The sequence below is a fragment of the Ambystoma mexicanum genome, chromosome 2q (genome assembly GCF_040938575.1).
Source record: "Ambystoma mexicanum isolate Mex_15411 chromosome 2q, UKY_AmexF1_1, whole genome shotgun sequence".
NCBI classification, from domain to species: Eukaryota; Metazoa; Chordata; class Amphibia; order Caudata; family Ambystomatidae; genus Ambystoma; species Ambystoma mexicanum.
Genome location: NC_090924.1, coordinates 728740969 through 728752187, shown reverse-complemented (window position 1 = coordinate 728752187; position 11219 = coordinate 728740969). Strand labels below are relative to the sequence as shown.

General features: G+C 41.3%; 1 long non-coding RNA gene across 1 annotated transcript in view; it reads right to left on the bottom strand.

Annotated features, from left to right (window-relative positions):
• Positions 1-1013: 1013 nt before the first annotated feature.
• The window catches only part of LOC138569018 (uncharacterized), a 248812-nt gene continuing 238606 nt past the window's right edge, over positions 1014-11219 (bottom strand). The window contains exon 3 of the long non-coding RNA XR_011303059.1: positions 1014-1526. This is a non-coding gene — a long non-coding RNA (uncharacterized lncRNA). The remainder of the gene's footprint in view (positions 1527-11219) is intronic.

Sequence of the window (11219 nt, the reverse complement as noted above, 5' to 3'; positions counted from 1 at the left end):
CAAGCTGTGCAGAATAGAAATGCAGATCCGCTTGTTTGGCATTTGATAGCAGGTCAATGGTGGGAAATGCTCTTGCTTGACAATGCCCTTTGTCTGCGAATTTTTAGGGGATTCGAGTTCCAGGAAGGAATTTAGATAGGTATCAGTCCCATGCCACATAAATGTAACATTCACATGTGCAGTGTTTTAAACCAAAGCCTCTTTTGTTATCCATAAGATTATTTTTTTTTTTTTACATTAGTACAGTCATTTGCGGATGAAATGCATTAATTTAAAATGTAATTGATGTACAATAGAAAGTTATCTTCAGATAATTAATTGTGGATTACGTGTGACTCTACTTAGCATGCAGTCAAAGCCTATTATGTCCTGACTGTGCAAAGGGTAATTAATTTTGATGGTTTAACTCGAATTCCATGTATTTATACAAATAGCTTATCATATGTAGCGCACACACTAAATATATGCTTGCAAATGAAGTAAAACAAATCCAGTCAGGATGTCCTGATATAAACTAAATCAGGAATACAATCATTGTATCCCTTTTTTTCCACACGTAGGTTACGTTCGAATAAGCAATTGTAATTTCTTTTTCTATTGCCAACACTCATAAATGTTAGTTTTCTTAGAATATTATCAAAATGGCTACTCGCACAAACAAAATAATGAAGCCTTATTTTACCTGTAACAAATGCATGCTATTGATAATTATGTGTCCGTTTTTTGCTTTTGGCTAGAAGCATTTGAGAAACCCAATCCTCGAATGTAAATGCTTTTTTGAAATTAAGAAATGGCTCTCATCCCCCTATTGTGTGTCAGAAAATCAATATCTTTAATGTTCCATAAAAACGTTGAAAAGAGTAACAGTAAACAAAAATATATTTTAATACCAGATAACACATTTGCATAGATTTGATTTTCTATTTTTAAATAAGCAAATACTTGTAATCAATTCACATCTAAAATGTCTTATTTTTATTTGATGCATCCCATGTCATTTTGCCATCTTGCCTTTCCAGCAGTTTTACTATAACAGTTGTCCATGTTTGGCAGTGTTTTGATTGGAAGCACTGTGAAGAGGAATGTTTGTCCAAAACAATGAATGTATGGACATATCATTAAGGAAACACATGAGAAATGATGGCTCTCTAACACACCTATTCACGTAGGCAATCAATAAGAACTTGGGTGGAAAAGATTCTTATCCTTCAGTCTACCGAGCATGCAGAGGGTCAGAGTATTGCTATGGTTTATATTTCTCAGAAATTAGAATGCATGTTCTGCCCACGGAAAGCTGTGAATTCCAACCAGTTTTATTTGTTCAAATAAAATGGTGTAATACTAGAAAAATCAAGAAAGACAGTCCTCTAAAACAAAACACATTAGTAGCAACAATTCAAGAACTTGCTAGAAACATGTAAAGGTTGGCACAGTTTAGACAGTTGATCTCATGTTGGGAAACGTATGTTCTTCACTTTAGAAGCTTCATCCCCAGTTCGACCATTTCTTAAAACCTCGTCCACACACTGTAAGCAAAAAAGGAAAAACTTTGTGTCAATGACAGTAAACAACAGCAATGACTAATACATAAGAAAAACATTTGGGGGAGGACACAAATCAGTCTTTGTTGGGTAGGAAATCAATCGAAGCTACATTTTATACTGAGAAAAAATACCTTTGATTTAAGCCACAAATATTTTTTCTAAAAAACCCTGTAATTATTCATTTCTAACTAAGCAATCTATTCCATTTGATGCCAATATAACAAAGAATTTGTGGCTGACAATTTGACCCGAAATCACATTTTCAGAATAGTTGTATTGCACTATGGGACTCAAACATAGCATATTTCATAGACTATAGTTCTGTTTTATATCCTGGTCTTCGAGAGTATGAAAAAGATGGTAGGCCCTTATATGCACCCCTTCATGCTACATTACGGCCATCATTTATTACTGGAAAATACATCAGTATTCCCACAGTAGTTCGCCTTTCTGGTATAATGTCAACATTGCGTTCCAAATATTTTATTTCTTAAGGACTCATGTGACAGTGACAAACCTATCCCCCTCCCTGAATCCTAGCACTAAGAGAGTCTCAGAGCAATTTGATAAACCCTTGTAACTAACAAATGTTTTAAAACTGTATTCCTAATAATAGTGCAGACTAGAATATTCAAACACGACCATGCAGTATTAACCAACTCTTTCCACACCAGTAATGACCTGCAAATACTCAGAGTCCACATAGAGTATTTTTAGTTCCTAAAAAGGTTCATATGTTCCTTTCAGGAAATACAATTTGATATTCTTTCGATTATGTACTCTTTGTTTCATAGAGTATTCCTCTTTTTAAGGTAGTTTGTTTCACTAATGCAGAAAATACATTTGAATTGTGGTACGTGTTGCAATCTGCTTTACTTGTTCCTCACAAGCACAGCAAGCCAAGTACATAACTCTCCGATGGAAAACACACTTGCTGGAGATACACAACCTGTTGATTTGAGTGGACACAAATTGCATCTATGAAAGCATGGAAAGACCAACACGTTATTGATTCACATGTGTCAATAGGTGTACATGCTAGCTGACCTTCATGTTCAGGGTTTAGACCATATGCAGTCATGGATTAGAATGTTTGTTTTGTAACAAAATAACTCAGACTAACATTTTTGAGACAAGAGCTCCGAATGTGGACAGGACAAAGAAAGTAAAACATTCTAAATACTATCAGTCATGAAAGGTACCATGTGTTGCTTAGGAAATAATGTGGCTGAACACATTCCATGCTGTAGCAACCAGCCTAGACAACCACACACCACATCGCAATCAGGCAAATCAGAACCCTAACATTACCATGATTAGAGTTACTGATAAGGGACTGTCCAGGGACATGGCATCCTGCTCAGAATATAATGTTATGATATTGCCAATTTTTAAAACAGTACTGTGTCAAATATTTACGATTCAGCTATGTTTTACTCAATTCCTTTTATCATGCAATGTGGGACCATGGGACTCCGCATATCCAAACCATACAAGCTGGCACACCTAGACTGCCTGAAGCGCTGTGATGCCATACCAATGGCAGATGAGCACTCTCCAAATGACGCGTCAAAATATGTCAGAAAAAAACACAAGTTCACATTTAAAAGGTATCAAAATAAGAAAATTGACATATTTATCTCAATGAGATAATGATAACACAGAGAATTCAAACATCCACTCACAATATGCTAAAATAAGAAAATATACTTAGGGGTGATTAAAACCCTTAGCATGAATTTTGATTCTTCACTCTCCACAGCCCCTTTAGTAAACTATGTTCCAAAAAACACTATTATCTAATATTACTGTGGCAAATTCTCCCCTTGCGGTCTGAACCTCATTGTGCGACTATCCCTCAGGCCTTTGTCGCCTCGAGAGTTTATTATTTCAATTCTCTCTAGCTGTATCCATTTTACTTAAACTATAGGTACTGTGAAATACTGGAACAAGGGTTATTATCAAAACTGCTCGACACTTGCACGTCTCTCCTGTACTGCGTAGGCTGCATTAGCTACTCATCAAGAGCAGAATTGCTTTTAAATTACTTACACTGGACATTGAAATAAACAAGGCCATTGTTTAACTCATAACATAAAAAATCATAATCCATTGATTTTACATATTAAGATAGTCAACAAAAAAATTAATCATGATTTTTCCAATGTCTACTTCAAACACAGTTACACATTTGGTGTGAGGTGTCTTCAGAGGTTCAGGGAGAAACAATGCACACACAAGTTTTAGGCAAGCCCTCCACCTAAAAGAATTACCATCAATTATAGTGGGCATATGCATAGTTATAGTGAGAACAGCGCATAGTGACAAAGCACTAATAGTCATTGTATTGAAGCGGCTACATAGAGTCAAATGTATGAAGAGGTGTCTGATGGTAAGATCCCCAAGAAAACGAATACTGTACAGCACAATGCAAGTAAATGCTGTTGCCCAAACAACGTATGCTGTGTCATGGCACAAATGCAAAATTCAAGAAGTCAAACGGCACAAACTCCACAAACTGCTGAAAAGATACTTGAAAATATTAAAGGACTCTTGTAGCAATGTACGTCCTTCATGAACAACTGTGAAAGGTAGACATCGGTAGCAGTAGTAGTATGGGAAGTAGAAAGAAATCTACTAAAGATGATATGGACCTGTTAATAGAAGAGGTGAACAAACATACAACGCACCTCTTTGATTGCTCCGGCAAAAGAAAAAAAAAAGGCATTGCGGGATGTTATACTTAACATATTAAACAGTATAACCCTAACACGGGTCGCTGGTGGAAAATAACATGGCATAACACCAAGCATCAACTTAAACAAAGCTTTGCTGCCAACAGATTGGCTGTCCAGACAAAAAGGCAGAGGGCATGACACCCATTAGAAACAGCTAACTGTCCTGATTACCCAAGAAATAAGGAGAGCTGTAGATATAAAACGAGATATAGCAGACCTGGAAGTGGAGGATGAGGGCACGCCTGGTAAGCATGAGACCACTAGGGAGGCCAGGATCTCTGACTCAACATAAGTACTGAAACAACTTATTGACTAGATTTCTTTATTCTAAATCTTTTAGATATGTTCTTTGTGCAGCTGGATAAAATGTCCCTGACACTTACCTATTTTATACAACAGAATCTAGTATACAGATGAAAGCTACTGTGGGCTACTGGTTCACTAGTCATTTAGAACACTTTCATTAATTGTAAATAACTCAAGTAATCAAATGTGTAGCAACATCACAAATTTGATAGGCGGAGTAGAAACCATTATTTATTCCTATATTGATTACATTTCCACACTTCTTATAATGGTTTGGGTTGCTTCAAAAATTAAACTTGATTTTTACAAAAAATAATATCCATGCATTGCTATGTACGCATTTTGTATTATTCATTCAATGCCTTATGTTTTGTTAGTCAAAGCAAGCAAGATTAGCTATATAATCCAACACAGTTACTTATATTTTGGCGAAATATTGAATACTGTGTTGAGTTTGGTAGTACAAACATATGCAGAGTCATCTGGATTGTGGTTTTTATGAAATTATATGGAAATACACCAAATCATACTCATGATATAAAGGTTTATCTTTAGTGACTTTATGAATAGTGTAAGGGATCAAGAGTAAGACCCAGACACAGTGACATTATTGTTGTTTGCTATAGACTTTCATTTATCAAAACAATAAGAGTGTTGGGGGCAAAAGAGCGTTTGCCCTTCTGTGTCCAAAGACCCTAATCCGACCCTTACACTATAAACCTAATAGAATGATGTGCACAAGGGGATTTCTATAGGCTATGCATTCGTAGACTTCTTTCAGAGTTCCAAAAATGTTAAGTTTAAGGTGTAGCAAATAAAGAAATAAAGTTCTATCAGGAAAAGGGATCACTCGTCCCCTAGATTCCTTCTGACAGTTTTAACACGTCACTTTATCACAGTTCCTGTGTTATTCTCATGGTTTTACTTCTAACTTTCAAGGAGGATTACCCTTCCCTTGACCTTTCACACAATTCCTCTGAATTTTTCCAGTTCCTCACACTCTGTATCTTCCACTTGCTTTCTGGGGGTATTGCTCTACCATTCTATACTGATTCCTCCTCTTTATGTCCCTGGTGTACTCTCCTACCAGGGTATTTACTCTTTTCTCACTGATTCCAAAAAGAGGTATAATTATTCCCTTTCATGTATTGGTCTGACACTTTCCCCAACTTCAGGTTCACTTCCCTTCCCATGCCTGGTTTACTCTCCTGCTAGGATGTCACACCGTTTCCCAAACTTAACTTCTCTTGGTTTACTCCCCTGCCAGGATATCATTCTGTTCATCAAAGTTCACTTCTCCTGGTTTACTCTCCTGCTAGGATATCATACTGTTCATCAAAGTTCACCTCTCCCGGGGGTTTGAGCCCCAGACTCACTATTTGCCTTGTCCATTAACCTGCTAGGGCTTTTCCATTATCCAACTACTTTCTTTGTCATCCACAAAGCAATCTTTTCTAAATATTGAGTCACCAACCCTTTCTCATTACAGTTCATTTCTGCTTTCACTTCTTCCTTCAGATATGGGGTCCTCAACCCTTTAACAGCACTGCTTGCACTCACACCAATTCCCATTCTGAAACATTGAGCCACCAACCCTTTTCTAATATTTCTTGCATCCACATCAATTTCTTCAATGGTGTTACTTAACACAACACAGCATTCACTTACAGACTCCAATAACCTGTCCGCTTTCTCTGTGCTTACAGGGTGGCTTCGGTGTTCTTCGTGTCTTCCCTTCTCCATCTTCTCTAGTTCGCTGGCTCAGCGTGATTCTTGTGAACCGGTAAGCTTTTGTTTTGCCCTCCCCTGCTGCGCACGGCTCTTGCAACTGCGGCCTCTCAAGCAGTAAGCTTCCTTCAGTTTGCCTCTTCTGCACACCATTTGTGTCAGCCTCAGCGCTGCTTCTGACGGTCTGCTTGTCCTGAGCCTCTGACTGGCACCCACATGGGTTCCTACTGAGACTCTGCCAGTTCTTCTCCATCGGTCGCATGCTGCTCCAATGTCTTATTCGGCTTCTTGCATTCCTGTGCTGCTTCTGCGGCATCTCCAGCGGCTCCTCAGCGCTTCTCTCTGGGTGGGTTGAGTGTCTTGTCACAACTGCATAGTCTGGTTACAGCTTCCACCTGGACCTGCGCTCTTCCAATTCCTCTGTCTACTCAGGCACGGAGGACCGGACAGGGACGCCTCAGCTCCTTCACACATGTCTTGGTCAGCAGCGGCCTCCCTTCTGCAAACTGTACGTTCTCCAGATTCGCAGGTCCTCTTGTTAGGGTCTGACAACCATATAAGTCCTTCTTTACTTCTTATAATGAATGGCCAACAACAACTAGCATGCCCATTCTAGTTCTCCTGAGGACTCTTCGTCGCTCTGCACTTCCTCCTCCTCGTTCCAATACTTACTAAGAAAGCTCCTGTCAAGTCATCCCTACTCTTCCCTGTCTCACTAGGTGTGTAGCTCTCCGTTTTACAGACATACGTGGGGGTAATATATAGGTCATTGGGATCCCTAGTATAAGGAGGTGCATGAGATGTAGAGTGAGGGTTGTTATACCGTGTTCTCTCAAGATGTTCTCCCTGATCCCCAGAGGGGGAGTCTCTCCCCATGAGAGCCTGCTGCTGAGTCCCACCCCCAGGGGGACTATTGGGTAGCAGCTTCATGGGAAGGGGCTCCCCCTCAGGGAAAAGTGACGACATCTCGGGATTCATCACAGAAAGTACCTCTTAAACTGTGCTTTGCTACGTCTGCTGAGCTGAGTTTAGAAACCTTCATCAACTTATGAGTTAAATCAACATTTATACCACTATACATAGTATGCCACCTGATACAATAATATTTGAGAAACAATTCTAAAAAATGTACAACATAATTTTGCAGATAAATGTAGCTGTGGATTGTACCACACACATTTTTGGGTCAACAGGTATAGACGGGCACACAACACACTTTTTATGCCCTAACTTAATACTTTACCTGTCCCTTACAGTCTCCAAAAAGGTGCATGGTGTGATCACCCCCACTACAATTTTATGAGGCACTGCTGGGATCACCTTTGGTTTCCCTTTACCTACCCTATCCTGCCTACTTACCTCCTACCTACCCTGTTTTCTTCCCGGGCTAGTGTACAGATTTCTAGTGTAACTTTCCATATTCTTTCCTGCAAATATGATTATTTTGTACAAGTTTGTGTATAGGGATTTGTATATACTGTGATAATCATTGTGTTCTTAATTTGCCACCCATTGGATAGACAGGCACCATCCTCATAGATCGCCTTCATTTAGCCAGCTGCACTAAGTGTGAAGGGATTAAGCCTGACCATTGTTTTATTATATAAGTGATGTCATCTGGAGCATACCTCTCAATCAGGTAATCAAGTTGACCAAGTCCCTAGAATGCCTCATCGGCGAGGTCAAATGTATGAGTAAAGCAGGGATCAGTATCCTGGTCTGCCACGGGCCTAAGGAAGCTGACCCTGAAACATTGACCCTTACTATCCACGGGGGAGACCCAATAGTGTCTTATCCTCTTTGGGCATTGAACACATGGACAGGGTTGCAGGCTAGTGTAGCAGTCACGCCGCCTACTCTTAGCCCGAATCATGACCTACCCTCGCGCACACAGCCATCCCGCAGCACTCAGTGTAGGTGCCATCATGGCTGCACCCATAAGGACTCCTATTTCACCAAGGCCTTGCGTGTGCCAGTGCTACACCAGGGAATAAAGACGTTAGACTGATCACTTCCTCCATGGCAAATGTTTTCAAGGAACATATTACATGAGGCCATCATGTACATGCTGGATGGAGTGTTTGAAGCAACCAAGTGCGACACGGAGTTGATGGCCAAACACTACGCTACCCACCTCTAACGGAGTGAGAGACTCTTAGAATATCTGACCAGGACCGTGCTGATTCTACAGCTGGCTTTCTAACAGAAGAGGATTGAACCAAACAGCCTGAACCTGGTCAGACTGCAGCAAGTCATGCATGGAACAAAATTACTGCTGCTGATTACTGCTGATGCTGCTGCAACTACGACTCCAAGAACAGATCCAGAAAACAGCTTGCTTTGATTAACGGGTCTGGGATTTGCGTACTCTGGATGGAGAGATGGAGGACACAGTATATAGTCTACTAACTCAACTGGGGTCTCCATACACAGCCCCGAAGTATGACCCATGACATCAAGTGGAGGAGTTATGCCAAACCATCCAGACGATCCAGCTGCAGAGGCTGTCTGCTGAGCCATTACCTCTAGTGACATTCTGGCCACCAGAGCGCAGAAGAGGCTCTACTCTGCCATTCCGAGAGAGAGAACACCAGCTCTTCCGGTGCTCTCAAGAGCCACGGCTGCCCCAATGATGTACTGTGCCACTCAAGCCTTGGCAGTTCTGCCACATGTGTGGACAGAAGGGCCACACCTTCCATATGTGCACAACCCACCAGATTACATCTGAGTTGCAGAGAGGTTCCAGACCTTGACCATTCCAACACACTCAACAGAGGTAAATTCCAGCAAAGACCAGGAAGCAGAGCCTGAATACTACTTCTATGCTCTGACTGAGTAGAGTATGGACACATGTCTGCACCACAAGACATGCCCAAGTCTGCAGTGACACATCAGTGAGCAAGTCCTCTGGGAATCAGCATCCGACCAGACTGGTTCATCCACCTGAGAAGATGATCACTTGGAGTCTAACTACCAGCAAACGTAGCACCTGAACACTATGGGAAATACTAGACAGGCTTTAAGGACCGCCAGCCACTGTGACAATTGCCATCGCTGGGTGACAGGCACAGTTGTTTCTGGATAGCGGCTCACAGGTGACCATCATGTATGAGCCATTTTTCAGAAAACACCTGGCGCATATCCCATTGAAGCCCTTGGCTAGACTGAACCTTCTCTGCCTGGTATACAACCCATGCAAATATCTGGGGTACATCCGGGTCAGATGCAGTTTCAACACGATGCAGCTGGAGTCAGCACAATTCCTCAATGCTCGACGCACTGGTGGCATTATGTCAGGACATTGCTGTACTAGGATATGCCAGCACGTTGTCCATGCACCCATGTGACAACAGGCATAGCTGCAGAGAGAGATCCAATCTAGAGCTCCACCTATTGGATCCAGTGGATAGGTTTGCACTCCCCGGTTCAGGCAGAGCAGGATCTTGTCATATGCCACAGGGATGGTTCTTGGTAGAGTGCGACTCAGCAGGAAGCAACACCCAAGACATCTGATGATGGAGGCACCAGAATTTGGGGAGCTCCTAGGGGGTTTACTGTTATAGTGGAACCTGGTGACTTGAAGAGCATCAAGGTGTTGGTCCTTAATGTGACCAATAGGACCATCCGCTTACTAGGATGGACCATCATTGCACAGTTCCACTTGACCACTTTTGTGGCCCTAGCATGTGTTGCCACTAGCTCACCCCAGATGGCGCTGGATCCTAAGACCTTGCACTTTGGAGAGTCCCAGATCTTGGAAAGTGATAAGGACCATCTGAGAGAGCAGCTCACCTTGCGCCTAGTCGCGCTTTGAAACAATTGTGTATGGGCGCACTATAAATAAAATATCATGTCTTATCACTAAGGCTTTCTTCACCAGCCCCTGGGACATCAGTAAAACCCACAGAGTGGAACACCAGAAGCGTGTGAGAGATTTATTTATTTTATTTATTTCCTTTGTTACTCGCCCAGACCCTTAGGTATCACGGCGAGCTTACAGACAGCTTAACAATGCATACATTAGGTAGGTAAAGTGGCACGGTTATAATGGCACGAGATACATAAAATAGACATCAGAAGAATAGAACAGAGATAAATGACATAGAAACAGAGGAACACAGGGGCAGATATTAACAGAGTAGAAAATGTACATAAGAGAAGGCAAGATGCATATTTACAGGGTGTTAAACTGGCTATATTTATTGGTATTGGTTAAATAGGCAAGTTTTCAAAAACTTTTTAAAGCCTGTAGGGATTTCCTCACTTTTAATGGTGAGTGGAAGAGAATTCCAGTGTTTTGGGGCTAGGAGTTGGAAGCTAGTGCTCCCAGCTCTGGTCATCTTGAATTGCAGTAGTAGCAGTAGTGACTGGGTATTAAATCTTAGAGGTCTGTTAATAGTTGTTCTTGAAATTACCTGATTTAGGTAGGTGGGAGCATTTTCATGGAGGCATTTGAAGGTGATGCATAGTGTTTTAAAGATGACTATTGCTTTGATGGGTAGCCAATGGTGCTCTCTTTTGGTTTTAGATGTATGATCCGCTTTTCTTATTCCGAGGGCAGCCCTCAAGGCTTTATTTTGTAACAACTGTCATTTTCTTGTGGTTGGTGGTGGAGGTGCCTTGGAATAGTACATTACAATCATCAAGTCTTTGAAAGGATCAAGGCCCTGGCTAGAGTAATGCAGTTGGTGGGTGTCATGAATTGGCGGCTGAGAGAGATAAGTTTTGAAGTGCAGGACGTGGAAGATGAAGGTGTGCTAATATGTTTGGTTAGGGAGAGGTTGGAGTCCAAAAAGACTCCTAGGGTTTTTACATGTTTGAGTACTGGAATGATGGTGCCGTCTATGTTGATGGCAGCGTAGTCAGAGTGAAAAGCATTTATTTTGGATTGGGAGCCCACAAT